Here is a 22,498-nt window from a genome sequence, read left to right on the forward strand (position 1 = left end):
TTGTATACCACATTATTATTGGATTTTCGCAAGTAGGCAATATTTCCACTCATTTGATAAAATAGGTTTATTGTACCAAACTAAGAGTTTATTTATAGAGATAGGCCTCGGTATTACAGGGGGGACGTACCTATTGAATAATTAATAGGAATAATATTTATATTGTTAATAATATAGACAGCGTACGGGCAGAAATAGAGCTGTATCTTAATTGCTTAAACTGTATGCCACGTAGACGAACAAAGTCAGCTCGTTATAAAGTACATAATATTTATAATTTATTTAAAACTAGCTGTTATCCACGGCTTCGTACGTGGTCTTTTGGTTTATTATAAATCCTGCGAGAATCTTACATATTTTTTTAAAAAGCAGCGTTAATGTTAATCCAAGTATATTCTATCTCCATTCCAAAATTCAGTCAAAATGGTTTAGTATTTTTTGCGTGAAAGAGCGCGTCATACAAAACAAAGTATGTTTTAGCACAAAGTTAAAAAAAAAATACGAATCGAAATAATCCGCGTCATTGAATTAGGTACAGAAACGGTACACCTCAACGTCAATTCAATTGGGTGATATAGCGTTGTAAGATGATGCTTCAGTCAATAGGTAATCCAATTAACTAGTAGACTACCTAGAGGCAAATATATTGCAATTAAGTATAGAGAAAAGTCTTAGGTGTTCGGTTTTATTGCAAATTAAATAATCGCATTCACTAGCTTTTCAGCTTGTTAATTAGTACGTAGCGTAGGTAAATAGATAGGAATCCGTGAAATCTATACCTACCAATATTATGTACTAAAATAAATAAATTGAGACGACCGGTCCCGGGAAGCTTGGAATAATGTGTGAAACATCGAAACCATTTTGTATAAGAAGAAATATTATGTATAAAAGGATGAATATCCAATTATAAAATGGTATAATCGTAAGATTTCTTTTTTTTTTATATTCTTTGTTCAAAAATCCTTTGGAGAGGAAGCTCGATTTAATGATATTTTTTCTTCAGCTGGCCTAAATTTTTTTTTGATGAATAAAAAGCCATATATACTCTACTGGGCACATTAATGTATATGCACATTATATATAAATAACTGTTAAATCCCATTTAAGGAATTTATAATCACGTGGCTTACCCATATGGATAGTGGGAAGAGCATGAGATATTACACCTACCCTACTTAAGGAGAATTATATTATCAAATACCCCCATCAAATACTTAAGTTTATACAAACATGTGCAGAATTCTTTATTGAAAGTGTATGTTTTTTCTATGACATGTGATCTTATCTGTGACTGCCTCGTTTAGAGATGCCGCGTCGACAGTGACATCTAGTGATAAGTAGAACCTAAAATGTTACGAGAGAAACTTCTTCAGAAATAGAAACACAAACAGCCTCGTATTACATTATTTGAAATTTTTTTGTTTGTTTTTATTTGTTTGAAAAAATATTAAATATTCCATTAGCTACCTAAGCAACCGATTGTCTGGGGTCAAAAACCACGTTAAACGTGCTATGCATGCTTTTTTGAATACTTTCTAACTACTTACTGGATTTTGTTGGGTATCATCATCATCCTCATTATAACTATCCGGCCCACTACAGGGCACGGATCTCCTCCCAGGATAACAAGGGTTTTGGCTGTAGTTCACCACGCTGGATTCGGATCTGAGTTCGGATTGGTGGACTTTACACGCCTTTGAGAACATTATGAAGAACTATCAGGCAGGCCGGTTTCCTCTCGGTGTTTTCCTTCACCGTTAAAGCAAATGAAATTTTAATTACTTTAAACGCATATAACGGAAAAGTTAAAGATGCGTGTTAGGGTTCTTTAGGCCCACCGAAAGTGAAGCTGAAGTCTTAACCACTCGGCTATCGCCATTTCGTTTGTACGATATAGGCTCCTACTCGAAAAAAACAGACAGAAGTTGCAACTTCAGATTGGACTGCTTAAATCCAATCTGAAGTTGTAACATTGCGCTAATTAATTAGCTTTTTACATTACGCAGCCATATTGTAGTCTCTATATTTATGGCCGCCCTGAAATTACTTACAAAAAGATTGGAACCTACTGCACCATATACCTTCACATCGTGTTCAGATTGCACAATACTTAACGTGAACTCACGTCTTTACCCAGCTCTTGAACCAACAGTACCAAGAGCAAAAGCTTCACACACACATTTCAACACAAGCAGCCTGAACAAACACAAGACATAATTTTAATAAAAATTAGTTAATCAGAGAATCGTGAGTAAATCCATATAAGAACTTTATCCCATCTATTGACTAAAGCATCTAGGCGCTTCTCCCGTTCCATACAAAGTTGGACAGGCGGATCCCGGTATAGGAATGCCTATTTCGGTCTAAATTGATGGCGGGCCGCGCCGTGATGGATGGTTGCACGCCGCTTGATTTACGCGACGTCTCCGCGCGATTCATGGGTCCCTGGTACCTGGAAGCTGGGGGACATGCCACCGAATTTAGACTTGTCCTTTTACCCTCTTTTATTTACGTTGATATAGCCAAACATTCATTTAGTGTTCCGTACCTACCCACGAAAGGTGAAAATGAAATCCTTATAAGTTTACTAACGTTCCGATTTCATCTAAGCTATATTTGGATTTGATTTACGTGACTAACGCCTCCCAGTAAATTAATATCATAAGTGTATAAATGATACAGAATCCATCCTATTTGCCTGAATTATTATTTTTCTTCGGGTGCCGTCTCTTTACGAAGTTTTTCATTAGGGATATCTCAACCTTTGAGACCGCTGCTCTAAATAATGATTTAGGTACTCTTTCCAAACCATTGTCGTAGATATTTGAGCCACAATATTCTTCTGCCTGCCACTTTACCTTATATGATAAGTTGAAGAAGTTCATACTTTTTGATGTTCCGCATAACATGTCCCAAAATATTAATATTCGAAGAATTAAAAAAGGAAAGGTACTCGTATATTAAATAAAAATGTAGGTACCTTCTATGTTTATTTAAACAAACCAGGACTCGCAACATATGAGGCTTTGACATCACGTAAAAGTACCTAATTTGTAATATAAATAATTGCTCTACTTTCTACGAAATATAGGTACCTATATTCTTATCACTTTGATGTTTATTGACTTGAGTATTATTATTGTTTTAGACCAATGTTACTTAAGAAAACCCCGTTCAATATTATGATCGCCGCGGAGGTGAAAAGGCTTCCATATTTTTCTTTCTCCGCTAGCCGACGACGCAGGCGCGACGTTCAAAATGGCGGCCACACGACACCGCCCACTTCCGCCGGATGTCCGCACCCGCCCCGCGATGCCTACCCTTTGATATTAATGCCAAGAAGAGGGAAATACTGTGTCTTGCTATTAGATTTTCCGTTTTACCTACCTATGGGTTCCACAATATACCTATACCTAGCGAATGGATTGCATATTCAGATTTTCATTCTGTAACTTCTTTGGTTACGGCACATAACTGTACTATATTTTTATGTAAAACAGTGATAGAATCTTCTACAGTCTTGTTCTTCTTCATGTTCGTATAGGTTTTTATGTGCCGACGGCTTTGAAAACATACTCGTACGTAACTTTTGGTAGTTATTCCGTATATAGGTACAAGGTAATTGTAAGATATAAAATACGTTATAATAATAATACAGTATCGTATTTTTGTCTCCAGTAGGTATGCAAGCTATCTCTGTGTGATCTATCAACAACGGGTAGTGCTGTAATTAAGTTGGTGAAAAATTCGCTAGTTAATTAATGAAAAACGAAACAGATGTACTTTTATATTTATTATTTTTATATACATGTAAAAATCTCTATTATCTCGCGTGTGCTTAAACGCGTAGGTAAACTGTATCCTTACTTCCTTAGTGCTAGTATATAGTTACCTACCTACTTAAACCAATTTAATGCAGAAGTTGTTGCATGAAGGATAGACAAACAAACAAACTCTTCTTAAATATAGTTCAACGGGTAGGTACATACCACCATAACATTTTTGGATTTGTCGATATTTCGACCCAGTTGCATGGATCGTGGTCACGACGTCACTGTCGTGTGTGATCGTGTGTGTCGTGTGTGCGACAAATCCAAAAATATTATCGTGGTATGTACCTGTTGAACTAAATTTAAGAAATGTTGATTAACCACGAAAATCTTACTTTCGCATGTTAAATATAAGTAGGCTGGTTTCAAAACAAAAAAATAAGGTTTCGTGCCTGATAGGTAGGTGTATGGGATACCTTTTTTTATAGTAATAATTGACGGACCAAGCAGATGGCTCACCTGATGTGAAAAATCGTTATAAAAAGAGCAGCACTTAACAGGGCATACAAGGAGCATGTCCTGCAAAATACCGCCCTGTGTCCATCCATGTAGATGTCATATGCATGTTATAACACCGGCAACCACGCTCTTCAGACCGGAACACAGCATTGCACATGCTGCTTAGCGGCAGAAATAAGCATTGCGATAGTGCTTCCCCGGACGAACTCTGTCACAAAAAACTCTACTAATGCAAGAGGTACATTGAATTGTTTCAGTGTACTTAAAGGCCTTTGTCACTCACCGGCCTGTAACTATCTCTACGACCTTCCTGCCGAAGTGGGACGCGCTGTGGTCTTATGAGCTTTGACCCTCCACGGACCACGGCCCCAATGGGAGTTTTGTATTATGATTATTATCAGAGGTTAGTTAAAATAACCGGTACCGACGGCAAAACGTGTCTGAGGCACGTAGAGATACACGCTTTGCTTCGGGAGATGCCAATTTCCTATCTCCGGGCTGGTTTAAATTTTTGAGCAAAAAAAATCCTGAATATGTCAGTACATTATATATTACGTCTATAACAAGCTTAAGCTTAAACTAAAAGATAAACTTATCTGCTCTACTATTCAATAATTTAAAATTGCTCTCTTATAATGTAAAACGTCAAATTTCAAATAATAAACGGTACAAGACAGGAGGGATAATCTCGCTTGGTATTAATATGTTAACAAGTAACAATCACACCCCATTCAAAATGTTCAAACAAATCCATTCAATTGACGCATCCATACAGCACCCATACAATAGTTGTACGAACAAGTACACGCACATCACAGACGCTCACTCTCGTAGACGGTCATTAAAACATTCAACGCGACAAAACTATTAAAATCACGTCTCCTTAACATATGGCTCTTAAAATTTAAGAGCCCACTAATTTACGAGCAATATTCCGATACACCGCGTTCGCTCATTATTAATACCAAACTACTTAACTGTTTTGTAATGTCACTTACGATATTACGGCACTAGTGCAATAATAAGATGAAAAGTGAAATTTCGTCAGGCAACGCCTCGTTTGTTGATACAGGGATGACAGAGCGTGTTGTAAAACGAGTACGCGGTATATTTATGGTGTATTGAATTTGCTATCGTGTTGTATGAAAGATGGGTCCGGACGAACATCTGTCTTCCCCCACCGCCAGCGGACGACTGACAGTGTTCCCACCCTTTTTACAGGGAGAGGGGATAAGCCCCGCCTACTTGATCAATTACTCGCAACTCCCTTAGGACTAAACTCCGGGTTTCCCTATTAATGAAATGTAGTCTTTAATAACAACTTATAAAATCCATTTTTGCATTTTGTTGATCCGTTACTGCACTTATTAGGGTTGGTGCGACACATAATTTTTTTACAATAATTATTTTCTTGCAATGCAAAGATATTTTTGTGTGCCGTACGATAATTGGATTCAGGCGTACAATGGACGAAGCGAAGATTCCATCGAAAATGTTGAACGCGAATTTGTTCCGTAATTCTTCCAACTTAGGTGCGAAAATAGAGTCATTTAACTTAATCGGATGCATTTTAATAGGGGTTGTACGTGGATTGAGTCGTCCTGTCTCGTGTAATTATTATAAAGATTCGAGATAAGAGTTGCACGTCTTTGTTTGGGGCATCTTTTTGTTCGCATTGTAAGCTTGGCGGTGCTTTTGAGCGCTTATACGAAACATTTAAATGGTACCGGTAACCCCGCGTCGATATAGTTATAAAGAGTATGAAGGGGTATGGGTAAAATACTTTCGGCTCGACACATTGGTTAGGTTTTTTAACGAATTTCTCTTCTTATGAGCTGTAAATCTTTACATTGTAGACGGGACTGGGTTTACCTATAGCGTCCCAAGGGTTGTTATGTATTGAAGGTTTGAATACTACTATACTACTTGCTGAATTAATAACGCCAGTCATTTGTTGAGGTCCAATTTTTCATATAGGTCAATAACTAAGTCTATATTAGGATTGTATTACGTTGCTCGTGTTACCTTCATGAGTAAATATAATTGTTCGAGGGTCGCTTTTGGGCGAGGAGTCTAGAAAGATCTACTATTAGTTACCGGTTTACCGTTGTTTTAAACTAGGAGTAATGCAACTTTTATTAACTCACTTAAGTTCCCACTTTAATAATTTTACTACCAAAGTGAAGGATGAAAATGAAATAGAAATATCTAAAGGAATAAAACTGCTAAGCTATTTGAAACGAACCAATTCTAGTTCATTAATCTAAACGCTATTTTTCTTCAGCAACTAATGACTTATTCATTTCATCGTATAGCATCTAATGTGAACCTCTAATATACAATTCGCAAAAACTATAGAATGTATGTATGAAGGGCATGCACATTGCACTGCTCTCTTGCTTACAGCCGGTGAAGTGCATAAGCATATATAGTTATATCAGATATTGCGAGTTCCCTGGACCGGGTGCCTGAATGAGTTGAACATTAATTATATGCAATTGAACCTCCACACCAAAGCAAGTAACCGTAAAGAAAAAACTCTTTCACCGCAAAATACTTCTCAGCATTTCGGTCGAAGACAAATTCTGTGCTCACTTCGGAAGAAAAGTTAACCTAGCTTCTAAGACGAGCGTCTTAGAAGCTAGGTCATGGATGCTCCAGTTTAAAGTTCGGTCTAACATAAATTGTATATATCTGGGCTGGGGCGCTTCAATACCAGCTCTTTGTATTTTACCGGATACAAGAGCGCGAGTTTGGAGAGATCTGCACCTAGGAGTCTACAGAGCATCAAAGAGATATTAGCTACCTTTGTGTTCTATCGAATTTATAAAACAAAGTGTTCTGAGTTGATTTCTCAATCGTACCTCACACTTTAAGAACAAATTTCATACCTGCCCATTTAATGTCTTCTATACCCCATTGCTTGAATACTGAAACCTTCGATTAATTGTCAGTAATGGCATAGTAAAGGGATCTGGAACGTTATCAATAACTATAGGGCTTCATAAAGATCATGTTTAAAAATCCTTCAAGCTATGGGCAGCGAGCCCTTGCCACCATCCCTCTTTCCAACTATCTGGTAGAAAATATCAGCAAACTAATTCTATTCAGTAATTATCTATCTACTAATATTATAAACCTGAAGAGTTTGATTGTTTACTTGGCCAAGCTAATCCCAGGAATCCTGGTTCGAATTGGAAAAATCTTAGTGTGTTGGATAGTCCACTTTTAGATGAAGGCTAGGTTATTTAAAATACACTAGGTTAAATAAACACACACACACACTACGACCAATAGGCTGCACAAACCAATAAAAAAAACTTGCAAAAACCAGAAATAAATTATTTTACGAGCTTGATATGCGTGCGATGCGCAAACGGTTAAAGTTAATTCATGACGGATTTTTCCTCCTTTGAAACTTTCGAAATAAGTCAGCTACAGCATATGTCTATCTTTTAAGGTTGATTAGCTTTGATTAGTTGATTTAAGGCTGTGATAGCATAGTGATAAGGACTTCGGCTTCACTTTCGAGGTGCCAAAATTGAATCCCAGCATATCTGTAACTTTTTAAAGTTATGTGCATTTTAATCCTTTAAAATTTTATTTATTTATTTAGCAACGCACCCCGTGAAGACATTACAGTTGGAAAATTCGTCTGCCCGGGGCTATTAAAAGAATTTAACAATAAGTAATAATTACAAAAAATTTAATTAAATTAAAACATAAAAATTAGCTATATAAAATTAAGAATTAAAAAAACAATAATGATAATAATAACAACCAAAAATTCAATAATAATAAAAACAAAACATATAATTATTATCTTAGATCACCTACGCTCTAAAAAAAAAAATGTTTTTGGAAAAATATCACCGGCGATGAAGGAAAACATCGTGAGAGTTCCCCATAATGATCTCAAAAGCAGAGTTCACACATTCGCACTGGGCCAGCGTTGTAGTCTACGACCTGAACCCTTCTCATTGTTGGAGAAGACTCTTGCCGTAGGCGCGTAATGGATTGATAAGATGATGATGATATGACGTACCCGCAACTGAAAATTATTTTTATTTTAATTGCTCGGGTTGTCTCAAAGCTTATTTGGAGAAATGAGTTAATTCGGCCCACGTGTCGTGCGGTCGTAGCATGTCGCCGCACGCATGTGGATGAGATTAGTTCGGTGCGGAGGCGCCGCCGTACCTACTCGTTTCCGGGTAACGGAGATTAGCTAGAAACGATTTATATTATTTATTTATTTTCGTTATATGTGATCGGTTTTCATCATCATCTATCCATTATCGACTCACTACAGCAAAGTGGTAAATTACTTGGTTATAGAGATATCTCAGCCATGCAGGTTTCCTCACGATGGTTTCCTTCACCGTTAAATTAAGTTATACTTTAATAATTGCTTTGAACTAAAAACTTCAATGGGAATGTTCCCTTTTCCAATACCTCTACAAGTTAGCCTAAGTAGCGGGCTAAACTGTAAAGGAGTGTGGCAGTTATATTAATCCCTTACACATAATCGGTTTCTACGCGACACCGTACCAGAACGCCAGATCGCTTAGCGGCACGTCTTTGTCGGTAGGGTGGTAATTAGTCACGGCCGAAGCCTCCCAACAGACCACCAGGAAAGTCCACAAGACGTACCTAATGCCCGCTGTCTGAACCGAAGCTGGTTCTATAAAACATGCAGCTAACCATTATGAATAAATCTCTATTTCTAAACTATTGGAGCTTCCTTCCTAACTGGTACAACTTCCTTGGCCTCAATAGAATCGGCAGCGGTTTCTTATCTATGAACAGCGTACCTAATCTCCGTTTGATCTCGACCGGAGCACATCCCGTGAAGCGGAATTATCTGTAGCCACCCGATGACGACTGTTAACGAGTGGGCATGTGACAATCGTTTGTTTATTTATTTGTTACTAACGGTGATTCCTACTTCGCTTGTCGTTTGTTAAGATAACGATCATTGGTTACGTTAAAATGAATGCCAAAGACAAAACTTTTATTATTAAAATACACATTGAATGCGTAAACCTACACAAAATTTTGCATTGTAGCGAGATGATTGTAGGAAAGTAGTGGTGCCAAAGCAGCTTTTGCTAAACCTAGGACTCCTAGAGAGAAAAACGTTTCACGATCTATTATGTGTTGTCTAACGACGTTAAGCGCCGTCTGAAGTTACGACATCGATTCGGCGGATCGTAAAGTTTAGGGGACCCGTAAACTGACACTTGACAGATCAAATACGAGAAATGAAAACTGTGATAATACAAACACAAAATACAACTATAAACCTTGTGGCCAGAATCATTGAAAAGTTAGGTTATATGAGTTGCCTAGTGAAAATCGATTGGTGAAAGGTAAATATATGCGCAGGAATCTTCTCTGATTAGGCTTTACTTATAAATGAATAAATTGATAATAAAAAATAGAAAGAAGCCTACAACCAACTTAATTAAACTCGTGTTGGATGACAACTACTTTATTATCAAAATAACCACAACACCTCCCCCATTAATATGTAGTTATTAAAGAGTAATTTCACATGTACATCATCTTCCCTCAAACAAATAAAACAAAAAAAAAAAAAAAAAATAATATAAAAGATAAAAAATTAAAGATATTTCTGGACGTCGGAGTACAACTTCCTAGCTTTTCTCCTTGGCATAATAGGAGAAGGATCTTTTTCACCCTTAACATCAGAACCATAAACAATGGGACTACTATAAGCATTAATAGTACCGCTTGTGCTAGGACCCGGCTGAGAAGGGGGCTCGGAGCAATCAACATTAACTTAATTAATTTCACACCGCTGCCACCATGTTATGTTAATGAAACTCGTGTTGGATGACTACTACTTTATTATCAAAATACCCACAACAGTCATGTAGGTCACGGAGACAGCCGGGTGATCTAAGTAACTCATTCGTTTTGGGTTTAGCTTGGTTCAATTTGGATCACAACTTTACAAGGTCCTGTTGACGTTGTGCGCTACAGCCTTACAAGTGAGAAGTCCCGGGTTCGATCTCTGGCAGAGGAGATTTCGGTATTTATAGTGTATGTAGAAGGCGTCGGACGTGGCTACCGGCAAAGATGCGCCACAACCAATTAAGCTATCGCGAATGCCGCATAGATACAAGGTAGGTAACGTTTTTTATATAAGCCCAAATCCTAAAAAAGTAAGCCCGCTACCACCTTATAATGCACTGATCAACATTTCAGATTATAGACAGGGGCTAACTTGTAGAAGAAAAAAAAAAGTATCCTGAGTCGGGACTCAAAATTGTAAAGTGGGTATTAATGGGTCCAGAAATTCTCTTTCAGTAACAGCCCGGGGGCCTCGGTAAACATGTGAACCTTTCAATCTCGGTTGTTGTCACTAACATATGACATAATTAATTAATAAAGATATATCTAATTAGTTAAATCTAAATCCAAAAAAATATATATACTTGTCGTAGTCTTATGTTGTTGTATCAAAAATAATTATATAGGGGAGAGCACTGATATGTATAGTACGAGTTTTTACTCAGTTTAGGTACCAGTGATTCAACCATACATAGTAACTAAGCTATGATTTCTGTCACAATTTAATAATCGTGTGAATAAATTATTTTTATTATTATTATTATATATTATATATTATAAAGACAATTAATTGTAATTTATAAAGATAATTTTCTATCTTTTGTGGGTCTTACTTATCTCTTAATATCTCTCTTTTGCAATAGAGGAGGCCTGTTGTCAGCTTTGAGAAGTTAATGGTGTAATTCGATACTTGAATTTTTTTGTTCGTCTCTCTTTTGTGACCGCAGAATAGGTTGTTACTTTAGAGAGATCGTCAAAATCATTAATGTTAATTTTATTGGACAATATTTCACAGCTCCAGGATCTTTAGAGAGGAAACCGTTGATCCCGGTTAATCCCGACATGACAGCGTCGTAATTCCTTGCGCTCCCTTCATCCTCCGCATAAATCTCAGCGTGCGGTTTAAACATAGTCATACTTTATCATTTGGTTATTGGGAATAAGAAAAGTACATTTTAGGTCAACTTCAAAACTCAATAACTGAATGGCTCAAGGCGGACTATCAATACTTTTTAAGGCATGTGGGTAATTTGCCACTAATGCCATTATTCACAACTTAATAAATTATAATAAAAGAGAAAGTGTGTGGGTATGTTCCGTATAGGCTCCGAAACGGCTGGACCTTTCAGGGAATCTCCGGAATGACCTTGCGAGTAATCCTGTAAAGTTTGGTGACGATCGGAGCACTCCTATTTTTTAAACTGTCAAACTGTCAAATACAGTTTTTATTTACTATGATGATATTCTATTGTTGGGTGTACATGGGTGTAGATAATGATCTTCACCCGCTCGAGAAGAGAATAGAAGAGAATGAATGCGGAGAGAAATAAATGATTAAATATATTATGAGACTTAAATTAAAAATTTAATGATGTAAGTTTATTGTTTAAATAAAATAAAACAAAAACCTAGCCCGGTGAAGCGGGCTGGGTAAGCTAGTAAATTATAATTTTTAAGACAATATACACAGTGGTAAATCACTTGTACAAGTTGCCAATGTAAACTAAATTGATAGCTTTTTAACTCTGCTAGGCGTTGTTAGGAGAGAAGGTATTAGGGCATTTGCCCCCCCCCCCTTATTCATGCGGGTTAGCAGGCTTACAACATTATGATCAAATGTTAATTATAATAAGAGGACATTATTTCTCTTTGCGACACGGGGTCGGGCTCGCAATTTTCCTTCCAAACTGAGCTACTGATATTTTTTTACAAAGAAACGAATAAGTACTTACCTTGTGTTTTGTTTATTTTTTAATGTGTTTCTCTTTTTATTTTGTTTTTGTGTGTGTGCAATAAAGAATTCAATAATAATACTTTCACTTTCAGAATATTAGTAAGAATCTATTTAAGAAACAGCAAGAAAGTTTATATTAGGTACACTTTTCTAAATGGTAATGATATTTTTTTCACTGTCAGTGAATTATTATAGCAAAACCTTAAGTTAATATTAGGAGACTTCAATCATGTAAAAAATGCACCGTTTCAATATCTCTCAGCGTTTATCATTTCCATACAGATAGTTGTCGCCCTCACAATAATAAAAATAAAGATTTCATACGCGTGTCGGGCGAAACAAAACAAGCTATAATTAAATGCGTTTAAACTAATTCCAGTAAACTGGCGAGACGTCGCGTCAAAGGAAGTCCTAATTAAATACTCGTACATCACAGGCGAGGGGACGCGAACCCACCACCTCTGCTATCGAAGAGACTACTACGTGTCCTCATTGTATTGTCGATTTAAAATCGTGACTAAACTATATAACTATCTTTAAAACCTTCAAAACTTCAAAAACATAAGCTTTTTTGCCTTTCTTTGTGACCATACATTGTTCCGAAATTAACCATATCTATACCATTCTTAACTTTTTATGTTAAGTTGAAGAGATTCTAATTTTTATCTAGATTTTAAGTCGTATTTTATAGTTTATAAATAAAAGGGAAACGAGCGAGCGAGCCAATGAGATTGCCATAACCAGTACAAACCGTTTCTCTTTCAAACCAAAGGATGGTATATAAGGTTGATGTAAATCACGGGAGTCCCGGATGTAAAATATTAACTGCTTCATGTTTTTTGGTACATCATACAACTCCAGATCCAATTTTTCAAATATAGTAAAATCTACCTCTAATTTCTGTTTCTAGAAATAATAAACGATTTTAGATTGATGGATCAAAGACTGGTGGTAGCACCGCGAGCGGCACAGCAGTTTGTCATGCCGAATGGTTCATAAATTGCCTGTCATCGCATCGCGTATTTCTGGAGAAGAGATTTTTTTCCCCCGGGCCGCGCCGCGCTGCGTCTTGTCGCATGATTGCCATAAAAGTTCTATAAATTTTGTTTCTGGTTTTTAACTCCCGACGCAAAAATTACGGGGTGTTATAAGTTTCACTGTGTGTGTGAGTGGCTTTCTGCGGCATCATAGCTCCCGAAATTTTGAACCGTTGAATATGCTTTTTCTTTTGTTTAAAAGGTGAATTAGGCGGGATTGTTCTTAGCTATGGTTGTTGAGTGGTGATAGCCCAGGGGTGGTAGAGCGAAATTGAATCCCGGCACGCACCTTTTCTAAGTTATGTGCGTTTTCAACGATTAAAACGTGAAGGAAAACATCGTGAGGAAACCTGCATACCTGAGAGTTCTCCAGAATGTTCTCAAAGGTGCGTGAAGTCCACCAATCCGAACTGGGTTAGCGTGGTGGACTACTGCCTTAAACCCTTATCATTGTGGGAGGGGACTCGTGCCCTGTAGTGGGCCGGTAATGGGTTGGTATGATGATTATGATGATGATGATGATGATGATGATGATGTTTGTTGAAAGTCAGTCCAAAATGGCTGCCGCCACAAAATGGCGTATTATTATTTATATTATGTAAAGTCGGTGGTTTTACATTTTTAATTTATATAGTTATTGTCTTGTTAATAATAGATGCTTTATGTACTATTGAAGCGGGGATAGCCTAGTAGTTAGGGCTTCGGCCGGCTTACGGTGGTCAGAGCTCAAGCCCCGGCACGCACCTTAAGCTTTCGGAGTTATGTGCGTTTAAAATTTAAGCTAATGAATATCACTTGCTTCAACGGTGACGGAACACAACGTGAGGAAATGCATGCTAGAGAGTTCTCGATAACGATCAAGAAAGGTGTGTTACCAATGTGTAACCAATCCGCACATCGCCAGTGAACTAAGGCCTAAAACCCTTTGTTTGCTCTCTAAGTGCCCGTGCATGTAGTACCCTGTAGTGGGCCGGTAATGGGTTAGTAAAGATGATGATGACTTATCTATAAATAACGGGATTTTTATATCACCAAATGAAGATTATTTTTTTTTCGTATCTATAACGTAACATTGCACTGTTTACCTATCAGTATTCAAACTGTAATTGTATTCAAATCATCAGTTTCGATCGCTCCGTCATCAAAGCCAGTCCGTGCCCTGGAAGCCATTAATAGTATATTGTGCAACAAGTGCGATAAGTTGTCGAGCTCTCACTCGAGCGAATGAACGCACGAGCTTCGCACGCACGGGCAATCGACAACATCGCACGGGTTGCAGATACTATTTTTTGTTACAAATGCGGAGATATATGTGGGCACAAAATCCCAAGTCCCAACAAACGGATGAAAAGTTTAAAAAAAAGAAACAAATATACTTTAAACAATAAATACAAATTAATTAATATTAATTAACAAAATATAATAAATTTATTTGGAACAATCAATGCGTGAAATTTTAGCAGTTTTTACTGTCATTTTGCGTGCGACAAGGATAGTTTGCGTGTGCTTAGTGTAATTTGCGTGCACTCAAATAACAGTTTCATTTACGAAAAAACTCACGCGTCATTTTAAAATGGGCAAACAGCTCTTTTTCAACCGCAACAGCGAGTACTACTTATCCCGCATGAGTAATAAAAAAAATACTTACGGATTAATTTGAAAGGTAACTAATGTTATCAATGAGTAAGTGTTTTTGCTTGTTTATTAGTTTGATACCTAAGTTCGCCTAAACACAGCACCAATCTTGAAGTAATGTTACTCGTACCCATATAGCTTGACTCCTGAAGACGGGCATATGATGCTTTGTTTCTAAAGATTCTTAAAAACCGAAAACAACGAGAAGAAAATAAGTGTTGGGCGATATATACACTTTTAAATGTAACTAGAGATGTTTGGAATTTTTTATAGTAGGTAAGTAGGTATAAATTTTCTAGTAAAGTCAACCATCAGCGCTTTTTTTACACGGTCCCCACTATAATTGAGTAGGTAGGCCGAATGAGAGGCCAATAAAGCAAACCCTATGAAAGGTATTTGCTCCATGTGTAAATGCAAATGGCTTGTGTTCCCACAACCGTCGCGATGTCTGCGATTTCCTAGAGTCTGTCGGCGCGCACTTTACTTGTAACGGCCGGTACACACGGTGCATTGCAGCGTACGTACAAAAATCTAGGATATCTCACTCAGTTAAGGTGCTAAGTACTACTAAATGAGGTTGAAAGAACTTAGAATATAAATAATCTATATGCTTCACATGTGCGAACAAAATACATATTATTCTTGTCCATATTTTTGACTGAATGGTTGTTCGCATTACTGATATAGAAAATATGAATTGCGGTTTTTTAGTTATATACCTTATTATACAGACATTTTTTGCTATGGACATATAACAGAAATTAGTAGCCTAAAAGCAACGCGAAGTGAGGAAGACGGTCTAAGCGTTGCGATGGTAATGCGACGCAGTTTTGTTCATTGTCAAGGCAACATGACGGCGTCGCACGCTGTACAGCCCCATGTGACCGCTAACATTTCATTTTACTAAAACTGACTTTAAACTTATTTTGCATCGTACACGTCTCTTTCTATTTATAGAGCTCCTTTTTGAGATGCAGGAAAGTCCGAATCTTAGATTTACTGAAATGTCAATTAGTCACCATTTTTATTAGCACAACAGAATGCTTCCAAATTTGTGCGGTGCATCGCCAAAACGCGTCATGTACAACGGCCGTTAGGGAACAGGATACATCATAGAGGTCCCTACGGGCTTCGTGGAAGCGGCTTGGTGCTAAGACTCCCACGGGATCTCCCACAGTAAACTGACGTGAGATACATTAGAAATAGTTCCCCATATTTAGCCTTTTTTATATCTTCCGAGGAAGAGAGATGGTGTGTCTATGCGTATGCCATTTAAGGTTGTGCACTTCTTGCATTTTTTTCTAATATGTGGTGGGACCATTTTATAACGAATTTTTAAATTACCCCCTTATGTGTATCATATTGGTCCTGTGAATGGAATTTATTTATACAGCGTGTTCATTATTTATCTAACATTATTGATAGCCTCTAATAAAGAGCCTCTTCTGTAGAACTCTTAGGTTAATACTTTCTTACAATAAAAACATTATTTTTACGTCTTCAACACATATTTGGCACCAATTTATGTGTAGGTTTAATAAACTGGCATTCCCAATTCAGCTTATCGCAATTCCATTTTAGACTGCGTCGTCATTTCCCACCAGGTGAGATGGCAGATTTCTTGAGATGTTCATGAGTTTCTACATGATATAGTTAAAGAGCCATGATATAAAAAATAGGAGAGAATATTTTGAGCTACTTTTTAATTATTTTATAATGTTATGGATAAGCTATATTTTATGGATAAGTTGCGAGCAACCGTTTCTTACATAATGTTATTAAACGTTACAATGATGTCCCCTTTCTAACTTGAAATTCTTGTCCATAAAAATTCCCATCGCTAACAAACACAAACGAATAAATTGCCAATTATATTAATAAAAACTGTATCAACGAATGATTATAAAGATTCTACAAAAACTTTAATTGGCTGTTAAGAACGAAACGGGTGTATAATAGGACGAGAGACGGCTACCAAATAAAGTTTTAATTAAATTGTAAGTAATTTATGTATCATTATTTGTTTGCTACTCTACGACATCGCAATCTACAAGATTAAAGAAAATCTTACTTATCAAATTGTACAGAAGACACTTAAGCCTAGATAGCCAGAGATGTATGGGCCCGAATGGTCTATGATATGTATGAAATTTCAGAAATGTAAATGTATGTTGCCAATGTGTTGTAAGTAGCTAACGCGAATTAAGATTAAGTAATGTTGCTAAAAACAATTTTGAAGTCTTTATTACTTAATATTTTGTTTGACGTGATATATTCAAAAATTCAAAAATTCAAAATTTATTTATTTCAAGTAGGCCTAATATAAGCACTTTTGAAACGTCAAGTCTGTCTGTTTGTAGTGATTCTACCACCGGTTCGGAAGGCAGATTCTACCGAGAAGAAGCCGGCAAGAAACTCAGCAGTTGCTCTTTTCCAACATCAACAATTTACATTTTGCATTTTAACATTCATTTTTCTATCTTGTGTGAGCTGAAAGCGGAGCCGGAAGCTTCCAAGCAACCTTGTCATTAAAATTATTTAATTATTACTGTAATTTGCTGTTAAATTCGCTGTTGTTATTTACTTCATTCAATTTTTTTCGGATGATCTCATGAAAATCCATTTATATTGACAAGTACCAGACACATGAGGAGGTCCTCTTCATGAATTTTAAATTAACTCATATCGGGTGTAAATTATAAATTAACCTTTTTATAAACATTTAATTATGTATAAAAACTGTCCCAAACAAAATGTCCTGCAACGCGTGGGGACTGCGATTTATCCGAAGAACGTGTTTATCGTACGATAAGTGTTATATCTTAACATACACCACCGCATTAAATTATTTTGAACATGTTTTCGTTTTATACACTCGAAAGTTTTCGCGCGCTCCGGAGCTACCATGCAACTAAGTATCTAAAATGCAGCGCTAGCCCTGGTTGGAAGTTGGAGGTTGGAACTGGTTTTATGATATGATATTTTTTATTAATAGAACGCAATGTAATGACCAAAGCTTGCCAAGCCCTTAATCTCGGTATATAAACTCGTACAGCTGGCTCTCGGACTACAAGGCAGATGCGATTAAGGTCGCGGCATTCAACACCGATACACTACTATCTGTAACAGTCATTGACGGAACAACTCGGAGCAGCCGAACTGATGACTATTCCGACTCATTTACATTTCCTTTGACGATTATTTTTTTGTAAGGTCCGCAAAAAAATACCGAGAAAAAAAATTTTGACCGGCACCGGGCACCCTGCAGTTATGAAATTTCAAACTTATGCTAATATACTACTAATATTATTAATGAAGTTATATTGAAAAACCCTCTCCAAAAATTACAATGAGAATCCATTATTGTCGTCTAGTTTAAATTTGGAAAAACTTGACAACAATAGGTACATAGCATGGTCTTCTTCAAGAAACTAACTGCCTTTAGGAAAAAAGTGGTGATTATAAAAGCGTTGAAGTCGATAAACAAAGATTAATACGATTGGCGGGAAAACTAATACAATATTTAAAAAAATATTTTATTTAAATTAAAAAACACTTTAGTCTCCGGCTTAAATACCATTGCCTACTTTTCTGGCCTCGCCAATAATGTACCTCCTGTTGCTCAATCAATAAAATTACCTAAGTAGTTTTAAGACGTTCATTGTTCACCTGAGATCAAATTAAATTTATATTTTTAAGCTCCGACCAGTTCCTTTTTTGCCAACTGTATCAAGGTTGTGCGTTTTTCGCTGTGTTCTTTAATGGGGACACTTGTCACGGGCGTCTTATTTACGATCCGCGATAGCTATCGACGCCTCCTTAGACACGCTGTTCGCCTGGTACATGCGAACGTAAGATATTGATAACTTTTACTCATCTTATCTTATCTTCTAAAGCAATATATAATAAGTTCGATTGATTACAAGCGAATGTCGAAATCTCCAGTGAAATTATTTCGTGAAAAAGTTTTTTTGCGTTAAGTAAATGACAATTTTATTTGCACATGAACAGAGCTATCAAATATATAATTGGGTATATAATAAGATATTTATGCATACTGCAATTATTATCCCGGTGATTTTCTAACAAAACAATATAAGGACTTCAAGCGTAGATCAAGTTAACAACTTAGGTTATTAGTCAAATTTTAGTAAAATTCCCATTAAAACACTAGAAAAGGTAGTTTATAGTTAACCTTAGTTGTATTTTATTGAAATCAACACTTGTTGTAGAAAATACAAACAACTTTCGTACAATCAAGTGTTGATCTGCAATAAAATGCCTTTAGATCGTCACGATTCCTTAGCATGCGGAGAGCAAAGCGTCGCTTTCGTGCGAAAATCAAGATTAAATAAATCTGCACGTAACTTCTGCGTTCCTGGTATGCTTCACACGGTGAAGAGATAATTCACAATAATCTAGCTGGTGGATCTTTTAAGAAAACTTTTAGATTATGTGACAATTTATATGGTCTCGGTACTCCCACCTCTGTAGCATACAAAATTAACTAACTAGGAATAGAATCTAACTTTCTCACATAGTAATTTATGTAAAATCCAGTAGCTGACTCTAGTAACTGTTTGCCGTATTTTCTAAGATCATGGGATATGTAATGTAATCGCAGGCGAGTTATTTTATCTTGAAACCCAAAAATCAAATCCATGGAGATTAATTTATATTAATATTAAAACCCATATCTTGTTTTCGTTTGGGGAAAATGAGTTACCCTGAAGCAGCAAAAAACGTTTGACAATGTTGTACACTTTCAATGGTCAAATTCTGCGGGTTCATTTCGGTGTTATAATGAATTCAATTGTACAAAAATCTCAAATTATAATGTTGAGTGAAATTTGGTTTTCCGATAGTGAAATAACTAGATAATGCTTTATAGTAAAACTTTCAATGTATTAAATACCTTTTTTCTATTGTTTGTGTCGTTTTTTCTACAAACGTCGAATAGGGCCAAAGATAAAATTTTTTAAAGGTTTTTATCTTGTTACGCCAAAGTAGTATCACTTTAAAAGCGTATACATAAGTTCACACACATTTTTTAAATTTATTTTTGATATAAACTGCATATTTTTATATATTTTTTTTATATTTCCCGCAAAAACAGTCGCATCGTCATAGGCAGATTAGCGCTATATATGCCTTAGTAATTTCTTGTTATTTAGCTATTGTTAAAGATCGTTTTTTCGTATTTATAACAACTTAACAGTTGTTATAAATACGAAAAAACGATTTGAAGTCAAAAAAATAAACTTGATATACTTACGCAAATAAAAAGCAAAGATCTCGCAATTCAACCCTACTAGTAGTAACCCTAGTAGTAGTAGTATTATTTATGTAGACGTGATGTCAGTTGGCATTCAACTTGCCATGGCGTATTGCTAGATTTTGCAGTTTTATTTATCTATATCTATACTTATAATAAAACTGTAACTGGAAGATTTCGTAACATTTAATATATTTTGAGAATTTTGACCGGTGGTTGCTTTATAATCGATAGTGAGTATTGAAAGTGTATACTATGAAGCATGTATGGTCCTATTTTAATAAGGATCTGATACAAATTGTCGTAGATAAAGAACATAAATCTTCACATATAACTGTAAGTCGCAAGGCATATGGGACAACGATCGATGCATGCGTACCATCCTACTAATATTATAAATGCGAAAGTTTGTGAGGATGGATGTATGGATGGATGTATGTGTGTTTATATCAAGTAAAATAATGACAACTTACTAACTCAGTATACCACGTAAAATAATAGTAGGTACATAGCTAGCCACGATATTTATGATGTTAGCATCAGATATATTCTAGCTTCGCGATTGACTTAAAGGCGGACGAAGTTGCGGCGGCCCGCTAATTGAAAATAGAAACCAATCTCGCTAAGAATATAAATAAAAATAAGTTTAACATAATATATGAACCTTACAATTAAATCAAAATAGAAAATAAACACCAATCTCGCTATGAATATAAACAAAAGTACGTTTTTCATAATATATGAACCTTATAATATTAGATAAACACAATATTTTTGCGATTCTTCGTTACCTATTGAACATGGTAATACAGCAATACCTTTGATAGAAACAATCATAACTAACACATGTCTAATTCCCACAATCTGGCGCTCCTCTCGCGAGAGCGCTGCGTGACTGAAACACATTAGCGATGGCGGTAATGTGCGAACTAGATGAGTGTGGCTAATGGGCCCAACTTATACAATGAGTAATACATCATTCGTGGGTTTAATTCATTAATTAATTTTTCGAACCTATTGGTTGCGCGATAAAAGAAACCGGCGGAACAGAAAACAATAACGTATAAAAAGGTTGTTGTCTGCATTGATTATTGAATTTTGAATTTTAGATAGAAAGGTTTTGCTTTGCACTTCAATTCCGTGTTTGTAGTATCCGTTTTGGAAGACAGATTCTAGAGACTAGACGACGACGATCATCTCAGTAGCATCAAATCAAAAACCCAATGCACACACAAACAAAGAAGAAATAAAAAAATAACAAAGGTGCAAGTAATTTAAATTTGTGTAACAAAGGTATCTCTCGCAGAGATTACTTTCAGGCAACCATTTTGAGAAATGGACTTAGATATCATCACATCGTTCCCAATATCCCATTCGTTACGCTAAATCACACAGTATTTTTAAGACTCGTCTAAAGAATTATTATTTAACACTGTAAGTATGATTATTATATTCCACATTTACTTTCTGTACCGATAACATTATTATATATGGTTTTAATATTATTTATTTTACCATATAGTATTTTATTTTATTTTATATATGTACTGTTTCTGTAATTTTTCTAATTATTAATATGTATGTATATTCTTAGAGTTTTGCGCACCGCTATAAGGATTCATATGTGAGCCAATTCCTCATAATGGTTGCCTGGAAGAAATCACTATAAGTGATAAGGCCGCCTTTGTTACACAAATTTAATTGTACCTTTGTTGTTTTTGTCACTTTTATTTTTTTTTCTTGTGCATTAAAGTATTTTTGATTGATTGATTGATCAACTTTGGATGATTTATGCTAGACTTTGGCTCTACACCTCATATGAAGCTCGTACAAAGCCCATATGCCACACGGTGTAGCATAAACGGCATTTTGTAGAATACAAAATGTTCGTGATGTTTAGAATCCGTGTCTCAAGTTTTTTTTTTTTTTTTTTTAACAATCAACGTGTAAATGAACACCGAAATAATACTTCACAGGCTTTAAAGGTACATTACGTACTGCCCCTGAGACTTATCTGTGAAACCGAATACCTTATAATTTTTTTAGTAAACCACTGCCATAGTTTTCACTGAAAGAAATCAGATACAGCACTAACATCACATGCAAAATTAAAATCATGTGACTCCTTTCACTTTTAAAGTACGCGTCGCTCGGCGTAGGTACTATGTGCGTCTAGGTCTTTTATCTCCAACAGGGTTGTCATAAGTAAACACTAAGAATGTTTGAAGTCGTTGGTATGGAAATATAAATATGATTCTTTTGATTTACAGGATTATTCTTTGTGAAATATACTTATGCATGCTTATTATTTCGTAATTCTGTTACACGTTTTTTATTGTTTATTTATTTATCTATTAGGAAGCCAACGTGTATACAACGTGTCTTAATATATGGACACATTCAACAAATGTTTTATAATCCACTTAAA

General features: G+C 35.9%; 1 protein-coding gene across 5 annotated transcripts in view; it reads left to right on the forward strand.

Moving 5' to 3' along the window:
• The window catches only part of LOC120624859 (neurobeachin), a 619,299-nt gene that overhangs the window by 506,615 nt on the left and 90,186 nt on the right, over positions 1-22,498 (forward strand). The window lies entirely within an intron of this gene.

The sequence above is a fragment of the Pararge aegeria genome, chromosome 7, assembly GCF_905163445.1.
Source record: "Pararge aegeria chromosome 7, ilParAegt1.1, whole genome shotgun sequence".
In the NCBI taxonomy this organism is placed as follows: Eukaryota; Metazoa; Arthropoda; class Insecta; order Lepidoptera; family Nymphalidae; genus Pararge; species Pararge aegeria.